Source organism: Pelodiscus sinensis, chromosome 4 (assembly GCF_049634645.1).
Source record: "Pelodiscus sinensis isolate JC-2024 chromosome 4, ASM4963464v1, whole genome shotgun sequence".
Classification (NCBI taxonomy): Eukaryota; Metazoa; Chordata; order Testudines; family Trionychidae; genus Pelodiscus; species Pelodiscus sinensis.
The window spans coordinates 32,430,940-32,455,238 of record NC_134714.1 but is presented as its reverse complement, the minus strand read 5'-3'; the positions used below and the strand labels follow the sequence as shown (position 1 = coordinate 32,455,238).

The following is a 24,299-nucleotide window of genomic DNA, read 5'->3' as shown; positions in this document are numbered from 1 at the left end:
ACACACATGCTGAAGCAGGACTCAAAAAACATGAATATATAGACTAACTCAGAGCTGACTAGGTGGGGCTGATTAATTGCCTGTGCAGTGCAGTTTAGAGGGAACACTGGTCACCTGTGGATGATGGGGTGCTGTCCCTCAAGAGGGCTCAGAACTGCAGGCACCTCCTTGTCTTGGGGGCTCCAAAAACAGTCAGGCTCATGGCAGAGGAGGAGGAGGAAATCCTCCCAATGCTCAAGACCTCTACTTCTAAAACCTCTCCATTGTTTCTGTGGCCTCTGCAATGGGTGGGGGCAGAAGCAACAGATATAGGTTTGTACCACTATGGGAATAAATTTTAAAATATTGTTCTAAAATACTATCCATGACCATGAGGTCACCTATAGTCTTTGTTTCCAGGGTCAGTGAGTGGCTAAATGGTAGAGGTGTTAGAGAACAGCTTGTGGACAGCCCCCTTTTGAGAACATTTCCTCATAGACCTTCCTCTTACACTATTCTGGGGAACAGTCTGATTCGATCAATATCACAGCTTCTGGGGAAGTGGGACTGGGTTTCCTTTCAGAACTTCTCACCTAGATTGCAATTAGATCGATTCCCACGCCCCCTCTCCCTTCCCCCCACCCCCACCACTGGAGGAATTCTGTGCCAAGAAGATTAAGAAATCTGCATACAATATTTTAAAATTCTTCAAATTGTGTCAAAATAATGCAATATAATTATGCCAGTTTCAATTATTTTGGTAATTTATTTCAAAATACCTGTCAGCAAGAATATCTGAAACAATACAGACAACTAAAAATTCCCCCATGTGTAGAGTGTTTAAGAAACCCCTATGACAATCCACTTCCTACTTCTCTGCCCCTTTCCCATAGAGCCCAGTTGTGGGCCCAGACACTCAGAGCATGCCTATACTAGGTAGTTATTCCGAAATAACTCCCCTTATTTCAAAATAACAAGGTGAGCATCCACACTACCAAGTCTGTTATTTAGAAATAATAGCTCCTGCTTGTGATGAGGATTGGCGCTATTTTCAAATTGTTATTCTGGGAGTTACTTTGAAATAGCTTATTTCGAAATAACTCCCTATTATAGACATACCCTCACACAGCTTTGAACTATATAGGGTTTTGTTTTTTTTTTAAATACCAAAAGAGAACCACTCTGTCGGGGTATTTTCAAGATTTCTGTGCACTCCAGGAAACGTTTTACTTTAATCTACCTATAAAAAGGGGCGTACTCTGTTGATTGAGGATGAGCACCATGTCAAAAAATTAATTCCATTATGAGAGCAGGGTTTGAATAGAATGCAGTAAATAAGGCAAGGGCCCAAACACTGAACAATAAGGGGGAAAAAAACCCACAGAATAACTGCTCATTACATGGGCCCATCCATCTTGCCCAATAAATGAGATAGGGTTCCTGTGAAAAATGATTGTATGTGAATGTGTAATTAAAGATGCTCTCAAAACACATGAACAAGAGGACCAAATTAAGGTTGCATAGGAACCCTTAATTCTAGCATTTCCCAACTTTTGAGTGCTTGACTTCAACTTAATGTTCTTATGTAGTAAGTCTGATATTTTGCACACACCCCCTCATGTGTATGATGACTATTAAAAAAAATCAAATAAATATAATTGGTCAAAATGCTGGGACAATTTCCTTTGCAAAGACATCTAAAAGGGAAAAACTAAGCAGAATATTCTCCTCATCCTAATAAAACAAATCTGAACCCTGTGTTTTGGTAGTACCTTTCACAGCCCATAAGATGGCAGACCTGTACAAATTAGTTTTCAGTGTGATAACCATTATAGCGAATATACATCAGTTACTTTAAAACAGATGCTACATGTTTATGCAGTGGCTAGGCTAATACTACTTTGGAAAAAAACTTTCCTTCAAATCACAATATTTTACAATGGCACATGGAAATATAGGATCATGTGACTAAGAGCCCATTAATTGTTATCCATTGTGTTTTCTACAGTTAATACCATTTTTGGAGCAGAATCCCAGGCTGTGTCTACATAAGCACAAGATCGTGCCAAAGCAGCTGCTTTTGCACAAAAACTTTCTGCCTGTCTACACTGGCCATGAGTTCCTGCACAAGTAAACTGATGTTCTAATGTAGGAAATCAGTGCTCCTTGCGCAAGGACTTTGATGCTTCCGCTCAGGAATAAGCCCTCTTGCACAACTATTCTTGCACAAGAGGCCAGTGTAGACAGGCAACATTAATTTCTTGCGCAAGAAAGCCGTATGGTTAAAATGGCCATCAGAGCTTTCTTGCGCAAGAGAGCGTCTACATTGGCATAGATGCTCTTGCACAAAAGCACATGCCAGTGTAGACGCTCTCTTCTGGTAGTTTTTGCATAAGAACTCTTCCGCAAAAGAGTTCATGCCAATGTAGACGTAGCCTCAGAGTATATTATTTGATAAAAACCACCAGTGTTAGTTTTATGGCTCAGTTTTGGATTATCTTACCTAAATCAATGACCTATTTTTAATAATAGTAGTTTCCTACTTATCTTCAATAACCAAGAGAAACTCTCTCTTGCATTACACATATTACCACAAAAAACCCTACCATTTTTCCATCTTCAGTGCATTAGTGTTTTCCTTTTAAATAAATATTTTTAATTTTGTTTATGTAACATTTATATGATTTATTCAAGACACTGTGGCAACAAATTTTAAACTCTAAAATGTGCATATTTATTTCCTCAATAAAATGTTAACTTTTAAATACATTTTCAGATTCAGTCTGACACTCATATTTGGTGTCTGTATTGAATTCTGTATAATTACATTATTAAAATTAATTTCTAATACCGAGATAATTACTTGTACACAATTGTTCTTTACAACAGACATTGCTTAGAAACAAGTTTCCCTATTATTTTAAGCCCAATTCTCTTATATTCCTTTGCTAAAAACCCTGTAATTGTTTTAGACAATTGTTTCTATATTGCCAACCAATGCTGTCATACTCAAAAAGGCCACATAAGAAAAAGGCATGAGTTCATCATCTTGCTTTTATGTTTTACTAGGAGACTTACCTGGCATTGCCTTAGTCCTTCAGGGAAGGGGGCTAGTGGTGTGGATGGTGCTGGAGTCAGGGCAGGACCTTCAGGTGTGTGTGCATGCATGCAGAGGGTTAAGGACATTGGGGGTGTGAGAGTGACGGTTGGGAGGGGCTCACGGCCAGGGATCCCATCCGGCAGTGCTTTCCCTCCCCACCCCAGCCATCAGGGCCTTCTGTCTGCCTCCAGATCCCAGGGGCCTCCCCTACCGCGGTGCTGCAGCCAGAGAGGAAAGGGTTTGGAGTGGAGGGTGCTACTTACCCAGTCTGGTGGCAAGCAAGATGGCAGAGCCCCAACTCTGCTGGTCACTCTCTTGGTGGTGCGGCAGCCCCCAGTGCCCACTCTCAGTATTGCGTCCCTCCTCTCTGTACCCCTCCCCTTTGCATCCCTCCTGTCTCTGCCCCCTCCCTTTCCACGTTATGGAAATTAGTTCCATTCCCAGCACATCCTGTTTTTTAGGCACAACCAAACCTTGACCTTGCTTTAAGTTAAGAGGAAGCTGCATACCAAATTGGGTAGTCCTAGCTCTTAACGTTTAGGAGTTCTTGAATAAACAGACTCACGACAGATGCGCATTTCTAAAATACATAGATAGATATTAGCAAATCTTGCTTTATTCATAATTATAATTTTACAACATTTACATAGGCATATATTCCAATAAAGGTTTCATTCTATTTGTTCCACTGGGCTGGGAACTACAACATGCTTAAATTGTCACCAATATTTTGCAAGAATTCTTGTGGGGAAAAAATACAGTAAAAAGTGTTCATACCAGCAAAGCTGTGAAAAGAAAATAATAAAATTTGTAAAAACTCTTATTTCATAGCGAGCAAAAGGCATAAACAATTATTTAAATAAACCTTAAAATCCTTGCAATAGAAACAATGAGCCTTGCATTCTGTACTTACGCAAAACTCCCACTGAAGTCAAGGAACTAGGCTGTCAGGATCCATGTTCCTATTCAATGTTGCAACTGGCGCAGTAGGATTTTTCATATGCAAACATGCTTTTAATAATGCATGAATAGTGAAGCTTCATTTAAAATACAGCTTCCTACATTGTGTTCACAGACTTGTTGCTGACTCACCCTTCAACAACAGGATTCTGAAGGGGTAAAAAAGCCTCCAATAACAATAAATTACTTAAGTCTTTCTATAAAACAACAAACATCTTTAAACTACTCCCATGTTTAGATTCTTTCTTGTAGGTAGGTCTTGCAGACATGCCAAAAATGTTGCTTATTTTAAGAGAAACTCCATCATTCTGGATCAATTTAAAGCAGTTGTTAAAGCATCTTCCTCTAATAATAAAGGATATTTTGCAGCATGTATTTCAATAGGCATTTTGATTAGATTATATGATTTTAAAACTAGTTTATCTTTTAATTCCTTTAACCTGATATAACAGCAGCTTGGCAACCTTATCTGTAGCTTATTTATGCAATATAGCTCTGACTTCTAGCTAGGGCTAATGTCGAGTTTGAAATTTTTGGATGCTAGTAGGTGTCTTAAATGACGGTAGGTCAAATTTTCATTTGTTTGCAGAGTTTCACGTTGTCTAATTTTGCAAAAGCATTTCCTCGTGATGAAGGTTTCTGTAAAGTGTTTTTGCAATGAGACACAAAATTGAATTCAGAAGATGTACATTGCATAGATCCTCCCTTAACGCTCGTTCCACGGCCACAGTCTGAGAACCACTGCATTAAACGCTTGTTGCGCCCGCAGCAGCAGAGGACAGAGCTTTTAATACCCCACTTGTAACTCTTAGGGTGTGTGTTTGGGCAAAGGGGCGCGGACGGACCACAGGTTGCGCCTGTTTTTCGGATAATTCAGTAGAGTTTAAAAAAAAAAAAAGGAGGGGAAGGGGAAACCGGGTCTAGGAGAAAGGCTCCCTCCGGCCACACCCGATTACTGAGCCCAGTCCCTGCCACTCCTGCAAGTGTCAGACCAGAAGAAAAGAAGGCGGCAGCACAACTCCAGCCCAGGCGGCTGTGGCTGCTGCTTAGAACTGCACGCGCCATACTCCCTGCAAAGGCGCGCGCCAAACCTCTACCCCCCGCGCGCCGCTGTACATCCATCTTCCGCGTGCTAAGAACGCCACTCCCGCGCCGCAACACAACGGCCATTCACAGGCAAGCCTAGCCCCAGCACCCTTACTTTCGGGCATCATTACTTGACGCATTGCAGGTGCAACGCAACCAATCAGGAGGCTCGGCTCTTCCCGACAAATCATTGCAGGGTCCCTTCGGCCAATCGAAGAGCTCTTGACAAAATACTGTCCTCAGACGCATCAGCAGCTTTCGGTTACGTTATGCGCTGTGGTAGAACGAAAAAAAAACTAGTAACCCTCCGCCGGAGGATATAATCCCTCCCTTCAATTAATTTACGTGCCAGCGAATCACTTCTTCCTGGTGCCTGGCTGCTTGAAGGCGCAATTCTGTCTTTCAGACCATTGCACCTGAGCATGCGTTTGCTTCTCTCTCCTCAGCTTTGCTACAGAGTTGTCTACACTGAAAGCATCTGCAGGCAATGATTAGCATATGCACCGAAGTGGGAGAGCACGTTGCAATGTAGGAGGGCTGCTTCTCGAGCTGTAGCTGTTTTCCACCACCCCCAACAACAGCCACATAGAATTAAAGAACCCCCCTTGCACTTACTGGAAACTCAACACCCCCTCCCGTTAATCCACACCCAACACTTTCTAGCCTCTTGCTGACTGATTGGATACAAGACTTCGTTTCCTTAAATCTTATGCAGCAGCTTTGCCAGGCTTAAATGAAAGTTTGGAGAAGGAGAAATGTGCTTCTTGAGCACAGCTCAGGTTGCTGCTGTGCGCCCAGCCTAGGGAGGCAAACATCTGAGAGTTGTACCTGAAAAATCTTAATTTGAGCAGTTCAAAAGGATGTTAAAGAAATTCCATCTCTATTATTGCTCAGGCATACAATTCAATTTATTTTTAATAGTTTGGGAATGTTGGTTGTCTTGTGCATTTCTAATGCTAACGGTGCCTCCTTTGTGGATGGCAGAAAGTATATATAATAAGATAAGGCAATAAGTGCGGAGTATTAGTTTCTTGAACAACTTAAGGGAGAGAGCCACATGAGCCAAAATTAAGCCCAGTTTGGTTGTATTTCTAAAACCTTTTTTTTTTTTTTATCTCCAGCAGAAATTATGGGATTGCGTCACATGATAATGTTCTACAGGCTGTGTTATGCAGGAGCTCAGACTAGATTATCATGAAGAACCCTTCAGAAAGCTTAGTGCAAACCCCCACTTTTTACAAAAGACTGAGTATCTTCAAAAGGAGAGAGCAAGAAAAAGCAGAAGAAAAGAAGGAAGAGAGGGAATGTATCCATGTTTAAAGGCTTGACCCTATGATAAAAACAGGAGTCTTTGTATTTTTGCTTATACAGGCAGTCCCCGGGTTAGGTACAAGATAGGAACTGTAGGTTTGTTCTTAAGTTGAATCTGTATGTAAGTCGGAACTGGTGTCCAGATTCAGCCGCTGCTGAAACTGATCAGCCGCTGATTCCAGGAAGCCCGGGGCAGAGCAATTGTGCCTCGGGCTTCCTGTAGTCAGCGCTGGTCAGTTTCAGCAACGGCTGACTTGGGGACGCCTGGGGCAGAGCAGCTGGGGTGCTGCTGGGTTGCTCCAGTAGCGCGGCTCCTTGGCGCTACTGGACCAACCCAGCAGCACCCCAGCTGCTCTGCTCCAGGCGTCCTGATTCAGCCGCTGCTGAAACTGACCAGCAGCGGCTGAATCAGGACGCCTGGGGCAGAGGTGCTGCCGGGTTGGTCCAGTAGTGCCCAGAGCGGCGCTGCGGGACCAACCGGCAGCGCCCCAGCTGCTCTGCCCCAGGGTCCACAACAAAAGCCTGATCTGCTTTGGGGGGGGCACACTAGCTGCGTCCCCCCCCCCCAGCAGACCAGGGACACGGGGAGCAAAGCCGCAGCGGCGGGGTGCCTCGCCTCTGAGGCTTTGCTCTGGTGCGGGACCCGCTTTGCTCCCGGTGCCCCTGGTCTGCTGCAGACGGTCTCCAGCAGACCAGGGGCACCGTGAGCAAACCAGCAGCCGTGGCGGGGTCCCGCGCTTCTGAGGCTTTGCTCTGGCAAAGCCTCAGAAGCGGGGGAACACGCCGCTGCTGCGGGTTTGCTCCCGGTGCCCCTGGTCTGCTGGGGACCATCTCCAGCAGACCAGGGGCACCGCGAGCAAACCCGCCGGGGCTGCTGCTTTGTTCCCGATGCCCCTGGTCTGCTGGAGACGGTCCCCAGCAGACCAGGGGCACCGGGAACAGCTTTTCTTGCCCCGGAGGTCAAGGTGGCTGACGGCTGCCTGTGAGCTCCGGGGCGAGAAAGCCCCGTTTGTAAGTGCGGATCCGACGTAAGTTGGATCCGCGTAAGTCGGGGACTGCCTATATGGTGTTGATTTTTTTGTTAAACTGCCAAGAAGGCAAGAGAGTGAAAGCAGAGTGGAAAGTGTAACGATTTAAAGTACTGAGATCAGCATCAGCTCGCTTATAGGCCTGACCCAAGGATAGGCCCAGAACAATGGAGAGTCTGATCTGATTCTGACTGGAAAATTTATCTCTGTATAGGCAAACTCAAGACTAAATAGGAAGATTAACCAAACTAAACTAACTGAATTTATTTCTAATATAAATCCCCAGTCTTGATGCAGTGCACTTTTGTGTTATGCTTGTGTCCTGCAACACCATCACTGATAACCCCAAGTCTGGAAACTAGCAGTACACTTACTGAAAATAAAAGCCTCTTAATCATGTTGCCCACTTCTGCCAAAACTGAAATAAGAATATAGTCCTGTAATGGAGATTGCCCTACTGTTTGTCAGTAGTTGAATGCTAGGTGTTTCCTCAGTTCACAGAAGCTGAGACTTTGTCAACCTTGGGAATAAGGCTGTCAGGTTAGAGATTTTAGATGGAGAAACGATAGCTATTGATGGCAACACCCACAGAACAAATTTAGTAAAATCATCCAAAGTAGGCCAGCTATGTTTTTCTTATTCCCAGAAAGGACATGCGTTTCTCTTTCTGTATGCAACCTCTGGAGCTGCCACAGTGATCTCGAGGCCCTTAAATATGGAAGGAGCATACATCATGAAAATCACAGTTATTCTTGGAGACTACACAGTGCATAAACTATAGTTCTCAAGAATGAGTACTTTTGGTTCCAAGCAATTAGAAAACCTGCTAGTAGACTCTGGGGTGGACAGAGGAACTATTTCCATGGGGAGTTTAAAATTAGACTTGAGGAGGCTTTAGTGCAGGATGCTAACTTTTTTTTGTGTTGGGGGCCACTGACTCACAGAAAAATCGTTCAAGGGCCGCACACAAATGAGAAGCAAAATAAGAAGCCCTGACTATGAAGAAGAAAGACACTCCCCACCTTTCCCTTGCACACCAGAGGTTGGGGGGGGGGGGGTTAGGAGAGGGGGAGGGAACTCAGGGTAGTAGATTTTGTATGCTCTGTGGGTGGGTGGCTGGGCCTTACGGGCCTGGCCTGAGGTTCCCCATCCCTGCTTTAGAGGTTCATGTTATATCCAGTTTAGTCCTTTAACTCCTTTTTATTGAAGAGTCTCAGAAGATTTAAAGTGCTATGATTCTTATGCTCAGGGCTCGCCAGCTGTATGGTTCGGTGCGCTGCGCATGCGCAGACCATGCTGCACATGTGCTGACCGCGCTGTGCGGCTGTGCCAGCTTGTAATCTACTTGCCACGGGCGAGTAGATTACATTAACTGTCGAGCCCTGCTTATGCTGACATCTCAGATAGGCAGGGGAGAGGCAGGCTGGTGTCACTAAGGAAGATATGCTATTTTTTTTTACAATTTCCCAAATCTGATGGTAAAGTTAGTTGTTTCTCTAGCAGGTTGCTAAAAAGGTTAGGATGTAATTTCAAAAGTGGTCAGTGGGCAGCCTTGGGAGAATTTTCCTGCATGACTTGCTTGTAACTTTTTGCAGAGTAAAAAGCCATAAAATGGCTGCCTAGAGAAGTGGTTTGATTACGTAACTCTCTTCATGCACTTAGTACCACAGAACAAGTGAGAAACAGATCAGTTATTTCTAGATGAAAGAGTTTAACTTTCAGCATCACTTATTTAGAACCTATATTATATCTATGGTTATTATGGTTCATCTTGGGCCTGTACAATAGTATGGCAAATTGGAGCATTAAATATTTCTGTAGCTCCATCATGTGAATCTCCTATATTAGATTCACATGGTCACATGGTTTCGGTCTCATGGTTTTTTATCCCAAGAACTATTGGTGTGGTTTTGTGCAAATTGTGATAAAATTATCTGTTAGAACTAGAGGGGTAGAGCCTTAGTTGATGTGAATTGTCATAGGTCTTTTGACCCTAGAGATTACACTTCTAATTTAAAACTGTGGTATTCACTGAATTGTATATGCCAGTTGTTACATGTTCTCTTATACTTCTTAGTCTGTTTATGTCAGCCTTTCCTCTCTGATTTTCAGAAAAGAATAGAGCTCAGAGTTACTACCGAATTGGGAGACAAGCTGAGGAGATGACAAGTCTGGCCATTGAGATCAATCTCTGACAGTCCCCCAACCTGAAGCAAATACTCACCAGCAACAACACAGCACACAACAAAAACAATCCCTACAACAAACTCCATTGCCAAGTCTGTCCTCATGTCTACTAAAGTGACACTATCATAGGATCTAACCACATCATGCCATCAGGGGACCATTCACCAGCACATGTACTAATATGACATATTCCATTATGTGCCAGCAGTTTCCCTCTGCCATGTACACTGCCATTCAAAAACCAGTACGAGAGCACTTCAATCTCCCTGGACACTCAGTAACAGTTGTCATACTTCAGAAAAAAAAAAATCAAAACCAGACTTCAGCATGAAACTGCAGTGCTAGAATTTATATGCAAACTTGACACTATCAGACTGGATCTAAATAGAGACTGGGAGTGGCTAGTTTACTACAAAAAAATAACTTTCCCTCTTTTGGTATTCACACCTTCTCATCAACTGTTGGGAATGGGCCACATCCATCCTGCTTGATTTGACATTGTTAGCATGGTCATCCTCATAGTAATGTAACACACATGGAAAAGATGGGTGTGTCATCTGCCAAACTGAAGTTTCCATTTCATGCATCTAACAAAGTGGGTTCCAGCCCATGAAAGCAAATAAATGTGTTAGTCTTTAACATGTCACAAGACTCCTTCTTGCTTTAGCTGAAACAGACTAACATGTGTACCTTTATGAAATATGCCTATGTTGTTCACTTCCATGTGATTCCTATTAATTGGGTTATGAATTGCTTTCAAAGCATCACAAACAAGTACAATATGAAAAATCTTTTTCATTTATAACTATATAATATTGGAGGCTTTCACTCATGCCTACCCTTCACTTCTGCCATTAGCCAGTCAGTAAGAGCTATAACAGAGCTCCTCAACTTTGGAAGCTCTGGGGGCCACAATGATACTCACAGCACATGCTGAGGGCCACAACTTAAATGTGGTTGCATATACATACAAACATATATGCAAATATATGCAAATAGCTTCTTTCACACTGATGGGTATGAATAAAAAGATTAAGGCAAGACTATACAACACCCAGACTCTATTTAAGTCAGTTCTGCTGTTATTAATAAAATGCAATATTTACCTGATTTCCACCCATATGACAGCACTTTTAATGAGCAATGACAGTCAATGAATTTAACTACTAAAATGAATATCAACAGAAGACCATTATATTGACTAGTTCTTTGTTTTGGCTCCCATCTATGAGCCACATGTTGAGCCTCACGTAAGCCCAAATTGCACCGCGGGCTGCAAAGAAAGAGGATGTGGGCCGCATAGGTGCACAGGACACGTGTTGAGTAGCTCTGAGCTATAGCATCTATTTTTTCAGCAGAATTCATCATTAAATTCAACTGAACTTTATCTCCCAATCTGACCAAATGGAAACTCTAATATAACGAGGATCACTTGTGTGAGAAATGGGTTACAAAAACAATGCCAAAAACCTTTTAAGGATTTCCATGGTTAAAAAAAAACCTCAGCTAACTTTGATGTTTTTTTTATTTCAGTGTTGATTAATGGAAAGAGAATGAATAAGAAATAACAGAGTTATAACTAATTACTCATCCTCTGTAACTTGTTTTTAGAACTTTAAATTCTGAAACATTCTTTGTCATTATTTATTGGGTTATTTTAAATTACAAACTGTTTCAAAATGTCTTGATAACCATTACAAAGGTTCAGCTTTTTTGCAGCACAGAAATTTGAAAGTACAAAGTAAACCAGTTTTCTGGATTAATCAAGTTTCTGGTGTGTTCTTGAGAGAGGAGGTGACAACAAAATCATCCTCAAAACTTACTTTGAAATTCTATTTGTTTATTATATGATATTTATATACTATAAATTGTGTGGTTGATAGCTACAAAAACTAGAAGCAAAAATTTTCAGTAATTTTCAGCATTGGAGTGAATACTGTCACATGCAGCTTTTTATTTTAAAACGGTCTAAGGTAAAACACTTCATATCTTTTGACAGGTTTATTATTTATAATGGTTCTCAAAAATCTGATTTCAACAAATGTAAGCCAACAGTGAAACAGCTTCCTTCTGAAATACCAAATGTGTTTAACAATGTTACCCTATGGAAATATTAGATACATAGTTAATAAAAAAAATGTAAATAAAAAAATAATGAAAGTTCTGCAGCATCTTAGAAACTAGCAAAAAATGTAGATAGTACCATGAGATTTCGTGGGCACAACTCACTTCTTAAGATGTTTTTACATTTTTTTCCCAGTTACAGACTGACACGGCTACCCCCCTGGAACAGTTACAAGATACAAAGGTGGGCAAAATGTGTATTTGGTTTCCGAAATAATTTTTACTATTTGACAATTAGTCTTACCACAAAGAAGAAAAATTAAATCAGCATTTTAAGAAATATGACTCAATAGCAGACTTACAATTAGTAGCATAAATTCAGTTTTTTATGGTGGTGAAGACTGACTTGCATTATGAGCCCTTGTTTTCACATGGTCATAACTTTCTGGAAAATTCTTCCTTTCAACTGGAGTCTTCCAAATGTGATCCCAGCCATAAAATGAGGGGATTTTTTTCAAGTTAAAGCAAAATGTGTTCATCGAATTTAACTGTAGAAGAGTAAAAAAAAAAAAAATTCTGTTCAAGAAGATTGTAACCCTAAACCTAAGACGACCTATACATGTATTTACTGTATGTATGTGAATTTTTCCATAACTGCCATGTGCATATCTTTGTCGGATCAAGGCCTTCCAGACCCTATTAGCATAAAACAATAAATACAAAATTCCTGAGATTTACAAGATGAAACTTTATAAGTAGTTAGTCCTCAATAAGGTCAATTTATACAGAAATACACACAAACATACAATAATTAAAATTTTAAAACAATGCTGTTTCAAGCAACAGAATAATCAGTTTTATACCCATGCACTCACTTTTGAATTACTTATGGAATAGTAAAATAGCATAATAGCAATCTTCATCAGTTTCTATATAATATTTTGTGCTATTTCTTTATGGAGATCTTTATTTGCATATACTTTTTCTATGAAATAGTGGGAGAATACAGGGAAATAATCAGATGAGAGGCTTAGAGTTTAACTTTTTTTTTTAAACTTCCCTCCCATCCCATCACCACTTCCAAATACAGAGAAACAGCAACAACCTATATTAAAATACTAAAGTTATAATTAAAAAAAACTACTCTTAGAAGCTGCAAAGTTCAGGATAAAGTAACTATTTTCCTTACATTTTACCTCTCAGGCCACATTTTCCTTAGTGTAGCTATTTATTTCACTAGAGTTTCATCTATCTATTCCAAAGCTGAATTTGGCTCATGGAGTATTTTGGATTAGGTTGTTACATCTATAAGTAGATTCAGATGTTCAAATTGTAACTTTACTATTAAAGACTATGATAGTATAGGTAATAGTATAGATTCAGAATTGATTGTTACAATGACTAATATAGCTACAGTAATAAGAACATAAGAATGGCTATACAAGATCAGACTAAAGCTATATCTAGCCCAGTATGGTGTCTTCTCACAATGGCCAATACTAGATGTCCCAGAAGAACAAGTAATCATCAAGTGGTCCACCTCCTGTCATCCATTCCTAGCTTCTGAAAAACTGAGGCTAAGGAACTTTTCTTGTCCATTCTGGCTAATAGACATTGATTGATCAATCCTCCATGAATTTATTAAGTTCTTTTTTAATCCTGTTCAATTCCTGTCCTTCATAACATCCTCTGGCAAGGAGTCCCACAGGTTGACTATGTGTAGTGTGAAGAAATACTTCTTTTAGTTTGTCTGCTACCTATTCAGTTAATTTGGTGACCCCTAGTTCTTGTGCTATGGCAGTGGTGGCCAACCTGCAGCTCGCGATCCACAGAAGCTCTTTTCCCCCCTAATGGCCCCTTGTCCCCCTCCCCTGGGATGGTGATTGAAAATGGCGCCCATGATGGTGGCCATCAACAGGAGCCTGACATGGCCACAAAAAGCCTAATTTTGTTTCTTAAAGGGGCTTTTTTTGTTTTTTTTTTGTTCGACAATTCTGGTGTGGCTCTTCGCATTTTTTCCACTGCTGTTTCGGCTCTCTTTGTTAAATGGGTTGGCCACCTCTGTGCTATTTGTTCATATTTTTTCATATTTGTTCATTTTTTTTAATTGTATCCTTTGGTATATATGGTTGTGACTACTTTCTTCCACTATTTGATCTGAGGAAGTGGGTCTGGCCCACGAAAGCTCATCATCTAATAAACCATCTTGTTAGTCTTTAAAGTGCTACATTGTCCTGCATTTTGCTCTGTGCTATGGGAACAGATAAATAACTTTTCCTTAATTACTTTCTTCACACCAGTCATTTTACATCCCTCTATCATATCTCCCCTTAGTCTCCTCTATCCTATGCTGAAAAGTCCTGTTCTTATTAATCTCTTCTCATATGGCAGCTGCTCCATACCCTTAATCATTTTTGTTATTCTTTTCTGAACTTTTCCAGTGCCAAAGTAGTTTTTTGAGATAAGGAGAGCATATCTGCATGAAATATTCAAAATTGTCGCGAGAATCACAGGTCTGATGATGCATACCCAAGCGGGGGTAGGACAGAACCAGGTGGACAGTTTTAGCAAATAAAGGATATTTATTTATGACAGTGATGAATTTATAGTATTTATTCTAAGATTAATAGACCGTGTTAATAATGAATTTACATTATTTATTATATTTATTCTATGATTTCTAGTTAAATGTGTCAGCGATATAAGGATGGGAATGGCAAGGGGAATAGTCTCTATTCTAACAATATCCAGCTACACTAATTAAATAAGAGTGATAAATACAAACTCTATGTACTACCCAAAACAACTACAACACTAAGCTTATACAACAAAGAAAATCAAATAATACATACATTTCAAAGATATCGGTTCGGTTGTGAAGGCCTTCGTTACGCCCGAGAGTCAGGGGAGGTGGCTGGTCGGTTGATCAGGCCGGCAGCGCTTTGAAGTATACGGGAAGGCACACGTACGGTGGTACGTGTGTTGCGAAGACCTCCTAGAGCGAACTGTGCAATGGGTATTTATCCCCAAATCTGCACATCGCTTTCCTGTGCTTGCATATTACCATATATGGCCCAATGGTCACCAAGTGGGGGGTCTGTGTTCCAGGGGTTGGGCCGAAACTGTGCAGGTTTCATAAGACCAGGTAAGCTCCGCAGTTCTCACGCCAAGGTGACGGGTGGGAAAGTCTTAGGCTATTTTCCCCTTTTCATACCTTCCCTTTTTCTAAAGGCAATGGTATGCAGGAAGGGTGCGGCCGGTTTCTCCCAAGGAGTACTGCAGCCCACTATAGCAAGAGTGGCCTGGCCAAACTTTTTTTACTGGGGGAGCAGTTTTTTTCCTAACAAAAACGTGGGCATACCATGGATTTATGTAGAGACAATAAGATAGTCTGTTTTATTCTCTATCCCTTTTTTAATTATTCCTAACAAGATGGATGTTTTTAGAGAGCTATCCACAGTGACCCCAAGATCTCTTTCTTCAGTGATAAGGGCTAATTTAGTTCTCATCATTTTATACTATAATTGGGATTACGTTTTCCAATATACATTACTGTTTGTATTTATCAACATTAAAATTAATCTGCCATTTTGTTACCCAGTCACCTAGTTTTGTGAGATCCTTTTGAAGCTCTTTTTACAATCTGCTTTGGATTTAACTATCTTGAGCAGTTTTGTACCATCTGAAAATTTTGCTACCTCACTGTTTACCCTTTTCTCTAGATCATATATGAATATGTTGAATATGATTGGTCCCAGTTCAGGACACCACTAGTTACATCGCTCCATTCTGAAAACTAATAATTTATTCCTACCCTTTGTTTCCTGTCTTTTTAACCAGTTATGGATGACTCCTTACTCATAATGTATCTTGTCAAAGGCTTTCTGGAAATCTAAGTACACTATATCCACTGGATCCCCTTTGTCCACATGCTTATTGACCACTTTAAGGAATTGTAGTTTGTTAATATTCAAAATTAAACTTTTTAATTTAGTAAAATTATTAGATAATTATATTATGTAGTAGTTATAATTTAAAACAGCAAATGTTGCCCAGTCAGAGAGGCTGTGTCTAGACTGGCAAGTTTTTCCGCAAAAGCACCTGCTTTTGCGGAAAAACTTGCCAGCTGTCTACACTGGCCGCTTGAATTTCCGCAAGAACACTGACGATCTCATGTAAGAAATCAGTGCTTCTTGTGGAAATACTATGCTGCTCCTGTTCGGGCAAAAGTCCTTTTGCGGAAAAGGGCCAGTGTAGACAGCTCAGATTTGTTTTGCGCAAAAAAGCCCTGATCGCGAAAATGGCGATCGGGGCTTTTTGCGCAAAAGCACGTCTAGATTGGCATGGACGCTTTTCTGCAAAAAGTGCCAATCTTGACGCTCTTTTCTGCAAATGCTTTTAACGGAAAAGTTTTCCGTTAAAAGCATTTTCAGAAAATCATTCCAGTCTAGACATAGCCAGATAGTTTATTCATTATAACAGCCATAGCATACTCTACTGTTCAGAGCAAAAGCCCCTTGCATTCTAGGCACAAACACTGACTGACTTACTGACCCAGTCCAACTCCTATTGCGAGAAATGGAAGGACTCCCTTTGATTTCTGTGGAGATGGATAAATTTATAATTAAGATCTTGGGCAAGTCATTGTATCTCCTTGTATGCTAGTCAAACCAGGGAATAGTTTTGCATTCCTTGTATATTCATAGTTTCAGAGTAAGTTTTAGATGCACAAAGAATGAGGGATCAAGACTTAGTTGTACAATAGCTGTACAATCAGATGAAAGTAAATTTAGGAAAAATTTATTTCCTTTTGGTAAGCATGTTATTTTGAGGCATTATCATTGGTAGATTTTCAAATACTGGATGATACAATTTTGCAGAAAATATTACAGATCAGAATTGGCTCTTGAGTATCTATAATTGAAGCTGTTTCATCCTTAAGTAAAACGAGACATCTATATTAAAATACACAAATGTAACTTTATTTTTAAAATGTCATTTCATTAGTACAAACTAGTATATAGAACACATATTTGGTGTGAATAGCCATTAACACGGTAAAGACTAAAAAAGTAAATTTGTGAGATGAATTATGCATAGATACACAGCAATTTTTACTCCACGTCCTTTTTTTTAACCTTTCATGAGGATTTATTTTAGTATTTCTGTTTTATTATAGAATTTCTTCACAGAAGTACTAACATTATAATATTAATATTTGTTGAGATTTTCATTTTGTTTAATTTCATATATTTCATATTCCCTCATCAACGTGTACACCTCACTACCATCACTTTTAATATGACTAAGTTTTTACATCAGTGGAGAACATATGTGCACATAAAGGGAAACTTCCAAATACAGGACTAGAGTTAAGCATGCACATTTATATTTAGGCACGTATATATGTGGCCGAACTTTTAGACATCCTAACTACACTCTACAGTTTTTAACTTAAAGCAAGCTCCTACATTTTGTCCAAAAAACTGCAGGATTTGACTTAATATTTGACGTCAGAGGATAATCACGCAAATCCCTTAATCCAATATTTGAGTATGATTCTTGAATGCAATACATGAGAATTTCACCTAAGGACAGTTATTTGTACATTAACATTTTTCTTTCAAACATCCAACAAGACTCACAAAACTTTAGTGATTAGTAGTAAACAAATATTCTGCAGCTAAAGTGAAACCACCTACGTTTTGTGGAATCTTCAGTAACAAATGTTACTTTTGACCTTATTATGTGCCTTACAGAAATATTACTAAAGTTTTGGAACCAAAATGTGACATATTAAATAGATATTGTTGAATCTGTTGGGGGAAGATCTTCCAGATCTTAAATATCTGAAGGTTGTATCTACTGTACAAATCTACCACTCCATTCCAGATAAATTAATACATTAACAGTAACATAGTAAAAATGTGTTTTTAAACAATAACATCCCAATTTTTTGTGTTTATTTAAAACAGATGTAAATGAGATTTTTCAAAAATAAAAGAAAAATATAGAAACGTGTATTTAAAGGCTTTTAAGAAGATATTACAAACAAATCAGAATTAAGACATATTAGAAGTATCCGACAGTTTCCTTGTAAAAGATGGGCTCAAAAGCAAGCTCTCAAATATAAAATCTTGAGCTATGAGAATGAGCTCAAATCCAGACCTTGTAAATGAATGGAACAAATATTCCACCTCCTAATTTAGGCCTATCTCTACCCTTTAGCCTCTATAGAATACAGAGTCAGGGACATTTAGATGATCTCTCTCTCACTCACTCACTCTCTCTAAGGACAGAATGGAATGCCTTATCTGTAATACATTGGACCTTTGTGGGGTGGAGATATTAGTACTAAATCATTAACAGACAATCTGATTCTGGGTCAAGACTTTATTGTGTTCTAGTTGACTCTTAACCAAAAAAAAAAAAAAAAAAAAAAAAACCAAACAGACTTTGAAATAGGGTGACCTGATAACAAGTGTGAACAATCAGGACCTGGGGCAGGGGCTAATAGGGTACCTGTGTATGGAAAATGATACATGCAGAAGTGGAGGCCAGCAAGTGTACCCCAAAGCCGTATCTACCAGGCTTTGGTATAAAACTTCCCCCAAAATCTTGAAAACCTAGATTTTGGGAATAAAACCTCTGCTGCCACCATCCAGATATTAATAACGAGATCAGGGGAAAGATCATTTGGGAAATCTCATCCCTAAAATAAAAATCAGGCACACAATTAACCAATGCCAGGTTAATAAAAAGAAAAGAGAAACTTTTATTATTACAACAATATCCCTGTTGCAAGCATAATGATTAGATGGAAAGGTAACAAAATATACTCATGGAGGAATTACACCATGGGCTAGAACTTAGTTAAAAAGAAAAGCCAAACATATTTTAAGCAAAAAACAGAACTATGTAGCACTTTAAAGACTAACTAGTTGGTTTATTAGGTGATGAGCTTTCAATTGAATTATAATATCAAGAACAGATGTTTGTCCCTCTCTGTAGAGCTGCAGAGGAACCCCAGAGACAAAGGAGGGAAAAACCCAAATTCCTTTGTCCCAGTTTGAAAGTCCTACCTACATTCCTATTGGCCATTCCACCTGGCTAGGTGTAGTTAACCCCTTAATCCCCAGGCTGCTGGCTAACCCTCATAATCATGACATACCCCCCCCCCAAATTATAGACGGTGCTGGACAGCCTCTGGTTACACTGGCTGTGATTTCTTCCTGGAGGTCTGAGATAAAACACAGTAAATACATTTATGCACACTTTACTAGACTATTTAAAACATGAAAAGTAAACAAAATGCTTCCATATCCATGGAATACCATAACAGATATACAGAAAGTATACTAAGTAATTGAGTCCAGAAAAGCCTCATTAACCAATCAAACTCTCAGTCTCAAAATCAAATTTAGAATAGCATGGGGTCTTGATCTAAAGTTCATTGACCAGGTTCTGTATCTCTTGAGAAATACACCAGGCCAGGTCTTGGCACCGCTGAGGGTGTCAGCTCAGGGTGAATTGCTTAAAATCCAGGCTACTTACCGCCTTCCACTGGGGTCCTTCCCCAGGCACCCCTCAAATTACACCGAGCACTTCAGCTGCCTCCCCAGCCAGCAGGAAGCCTCACCAACAAAACCCCTTAGACACTCCAGCTTCCCGGTGCCATCACCAGACTTAGGCCTCACACTAGTGAGAGGTTATAAAACCCACACTCACCAACTCCAAACAGATCCTCCTGGTCCAAAGGACTCAGCCACAGTTCCAAGCCAATTTTCACTTTAGATCTTACCCACAAGATCCCGCTGGGCCAATCCTTTAGAATCTAAACTCTAAAGATACATTAATAAAAGAAAGAAACTGTTGAGAGTAAGATTGTTAATGAGAACACTTGTCATACATCAATCACCCAGTGCTTGATGCAGGTGGTTAGCAAAGGTAATACAACTTCTAGCTTAATGGTCTTTAGTGTCAGACTCAGAGGGCCCTTTGATGTTTCCTGCTTCTTCCAGCTGGAGCTGGTCACAGGCAAGCAGTCCATTTTCATTGCTTCTGTCCAGATAGAAAAAAAATTAACATCCAAGAACAGAGTCCATTCCCTAACTTCATATACAACATCACACGTACACCAGTATCATATATAGAATCAGAAGAGGACAAGCTTTCATTTGACATCTTACATGGGCCCCTTTGCTCAGCATTTGAACCCAACACCTATTAGTGAAAATATTAAATTTATCCATTCCCGCTTTGGCAATGGTCTGAAATCCAATTAACACCAGTACAATGTATATATCCTTATTCCCCATAATGTAGGCCTCTTGGCACTTAGCCATGAAAACAAAAAATGTAGTCGTACCTCAGTTTCCCTTTATACATAGCACACCAATTTTGGCATTCCCCTTCTCAGGTGAGAAGCTCCAACACTAATTATAAGTATTAACAGTGAAATACCAGTGTCACAAGGCTTTTGAATATACAGTGTGTGCTTGGGTACATCTCTTAACAGTTTCCAGGGGTTTGGTACAAAATCATGCACAGTGGACATCGTTACAATTCTTAGTATCAGCAGCACAGTTTTATGAAAGTTAACATAAGAAGTAGGAACAAATCCATCCCAAGTGAACATAGACAATTCTGGCTTTTTAGATTTAAAAAGTTGCAGCCTTCCTGGGCAAACACAAGTCTTGCCCCTCCCCCATGCCCTGTGGGTTTAGGTTGTGAACTCCCTCTCTCACAGGTAGGCCTGGCTGGGTGTGGCTCCCCTGCTCACAATGGCTATGGAATTCCTTTGCTCCTCACAGGATCTTTCTAACCCCAAGTCACTTTTACCCTCCTCAGGCACAGCAACCTGCTGGCCAACCTCACCATAAGGATCCTCTTCCTTATGGCTTTCTGCAAACAAAAGCTCATCTTCCCCTGGCCCAACAGAAGCCTCACTCTGCTGAGCCACCACCAACTCCTCCTGTGATCCCTCTATCCCCTGAACAGGCAGGTCTTCACACAGCCCCCCCTTCAGGAAAACACACAGACTCCTCTGGGAGGAAATCAGAGACCTCTCCCTCCCCCTTCTGGGCTTTAGCTGTCCCCAGAGCTAAATCTGGGCCCACAGCTCTCTCCTCAGCCAATTCAGGCTGACAGGCACTTTCTGTAGACAAAGAACTGGGAAGAAACCCTTCCCCCACATGCATACCCGCCCCCCTCAGTGGCCAAACTGCCAGACTACACACACAGAGGTTGCTCATACGGAACACCCTCCAGAATTTGATCTTTTCCCCCAACTAAACTTTCACTCTGGCCAGCCACTCCAGACTGTTCCAGAGGGATACTTTCCTGCAATAGGGCAAGGAGAGCCCAAAAATCTGACCCCAGACTCACCTCTGAGGCTCCAGGCAGACATGCAGAGACCTCACTTGAAGATACTCAGCTAACTCCCTCAGGCAGATACTGAGAGAAACTTTTACCTTGCTCCCAGGACAGACTAGCCACTGTCAACTTCCCAGAGCCACCCTCACCCCATTCACAAACCTCATACATGTCCTGGGGCTGGATTAAGGTATCAGCCTGATTACCCATATTAGCCATGCTATAATCACACCCCTCCCCCCATGATTGTACACTGAACTCCTGGAAGGATACAGTCTCTGTTCTTTCATTTGTCTGGTCTCTGCCTTTATTTCTGCTAGTCTTGCCTGTGCTGCTGCTAGCCTTGCCTGGTATTCTCATTCATTGCGCTCACCCTTAGCTTCTATTGCTGCTAGCTTGGTCCGATGTTGTGCAGGGTTTGGGGTGTCTGGGTGTACAGCCTGAGTAGCCTTGCTACGCATGATCACTCCCACCCTCTTAGCTTGTTTTACATGGTTGGCCAAATCTTTCCCGACCAGCATAGGAATGGCGTAGTCATCATAGACTGCGAAAGTCCAAGTTCCAGACCAGCCCTTGTACTGAACTGGTAGCTTGGCTGTAGGCAGGTCGAATGGGTCGACCTTGAAGGGTTGAATGGTGACTAGAGTCTCTGGATCAATGGCTTTGGGGTCCACTAGAGAGTGGTGAATCACTGACACTTGTGCCCTGGTGTCTCTCCATGCAACAACCTCCCGTCCCCCCACTCTCACAGTCTCCCTCCACGCTGGGGGGATCAGTGAGGCATCTGGGCCTGAGGCTCCTTGTGGCAACCCCGGAGTCATGAGTTGTAGCCGGTTGGTGCTCTGGGGACAGTCGGCCTTTACATGCCCCGGTTCATTACATTTAAAGCATCGCATCACAGCTGTATCATTGGAACAGGGAGGCTCCCAGCAGATGGTATGGAGGAACGAGGAGAGATCTGGGGTCTCCCTGGGTGTGTATAGGGCCCTTCTCTGCGGGGTGGGGGTCGGGAGGATCCCCAGTTGTTGATGGCCCCCCTCAGACTGCTTTCCAGATTGCTGTGGCCCCTGAGTTCCATCCATTTGGCCCCAAGCACTGCTGCCTCTTTGAGGTTTTTTGGTTTTCTGTCCAGGATGTACCCTCTAATCTCTCCTGGAACATCCTCGAAGAACTGTTCCATCTGCATCAGGAGAGAGATTTCTTCCTGAGTGTGGGCCTTCTCTCCAGAGAGCCAGGTTTCCCAGTTTTTGAGTACACGACTAGCATGTTCGGGGAATGGTGTATTTGGGGTCCACTTGGAGGCCCTGAAGCGATACGGGCCTGTTCAGGAGTGAGTCCCATCCTGAGTCTGGCCTCCTGCTTAAACAGTTCATAATCATTTACCATGTCACCTGGCAGGTCAGCTGCTACCCCCAGTAAGGGACCAGCGATTTGGGATCTTAACTCTCTCATGTACTGATCAGGAGGAATGTTGTACCCCTGGCAGGCCCTCTTAAAGTTGAGGAAAAAGTCCTTGACATTATCCCCTACTTAGTACATGGGAAGCTTTCTGTGGGGTTGAATGGTGATGGAGGTGGGGGTGTTGGGTGGGGTACCTGAGGTGTCCGGCTGCTTAGCTGTCCCCAGCGCAACTTGGGCCTCTAGTTCTGCTCACCTCATCTCCGCTGCTATCTCTGCCAGCTTCACCTCCTGTTGTATACACCTGGCCTCGTCCTTTCGTTGTATACACCTGGCCTCGGCCTCATCCTCTCGTTGTATATGCCTGGCCTCGGCCTCATCCTCTCGTTGTATATGCCTGGCCTCGGCCTCATCCTCTCATTGTATACGCCTGGCCTCAGCCTCCTCATTGTATATGCCTGTCCTCCAGCTGTAGGAAAAACTCGAACTCCTTTTCAGTTAGAGGCCTGCCGATCTTTATGGCATAATCGTACATAGAAGGCGCTGGTGGGGGGAGGGGGAGAGTGGCAGCTGGCTGCTCCTGCCCCCCCCCCAGATTACTTCCCCCTGGGCTCACAGAGGCATGCTCTTGTTTCCCCTCGGGGGGGAGGGGTTGATCTTTCCCGGTCAACTTAAAATCTTGCTTTGCTCTGATGCTTTTTCTGCCTCAGGGTGTTGCTTAGGAAGGATTGGTTTCTCTAGGGCTATCTTGCCCAATTGCAAGAGCATGTACTGGGCTCCTTCCCTGCCCTATTTTAGCCTAGCTATCCAGTTGTCACGAAAGCTATAAAAAAACAAACTGGTTGGGATGGTCTGTATCTGGCTTAAGCTTAACCTTCTGTCTGCCCCTCTGAGGCTGCACAGAAACAAAAGAAAAAAAAAACAAGAGAAAAAAACTGCAAAGCTTGCAACTCAGAAGAAAAACCTCTGTCCTTTTAAAAATCCTGTGTTCTCAAAATAATCCCACTGCTATGCCACCATGTCATGGCTCCTTCCCCACTCTGGCACGATAAATGCAGAAGTGGGGGCCCGCAAGTGTACCCCAAAGCCTTATCTACCAGGCTTTGGTATAAAACTTCCCCCAAAATCTTGAAAACCTAGATTTGGGAAATAAAACTTCCACTTCTACCAGCCAAATATTAATAACAAGATTAGGGGAAAGATCATTTGGGAAATCTCACCCCTAAAATAAAAATCAGGCACACAATTAACCAATGCCAGGTTAATAAAAAGAAGAGAGAAAACTTTTATTATTACAACAATATTCCTGTTGCAAGCATAATGATTAGATGGAAAGGTCAGAAAATATACTCATGGAGGAATTACACCATGGGCTAGAACTTGGTTAAAAAGAAAAGCCAAACATCTTTTAAGCAGTGCCAGATGTCAGGTCCCATACCCAACCCTTAAAACAATAAAGCCTAACAAATTTATCTAAACTTTACCCTACTTACAGGTAAAGTGAAGAATTGTTTCTTGGAGAGAGAGAGACATGTTTGTCCCTCTCTGTAGCTGCAGAGGAACTCCCAGAGACAAAGGAGGGAAAAACCCAAATTCCTTTGTTCCAGTTTGAAAGTCCTACCTACATTCCTATTGGCCACTCCACCTGGCTAGGTGTAGTAAACCCCTTAATCCCCAGGCTGCTGGCTAACCCTCATAATCATGACACCCTCTCTCTGCACCCCAGTTTTACTTTCCACTTCAGACTCCAAGCACATCCAACTCCTTTTCATCAAATATTCCTAAAAAGTTTGCTTGACAAATATAAATTC

The 24,299-nt window shown here is 41.6% G+C and overlaps 1 long non-coding RNA gene across 1 annotated transcript; it reads right to left on the bottom strand.

The window, feature by feature from the left end:
* Positions 1-3,608: 3,608 nt before the first annotated feature.
* On the bottom strand, positions 3,609-24,052 carry LOC142829092 (uncharacterized). The gene is made up of 3 exons (XR_012903334.1): positions 19,444-24,052; positions 12,078-12,263; positions 3,609-3,864 (listed from the first exon to the last, which is right to left on the bottom strand). It is a non-coding gene; the product is annotated as an uncharacterized LOC142829092 (long non-coding RNA).
* Between the last annotated feature and the right edge of the window lie 247 nt (positions 24,053-24,299).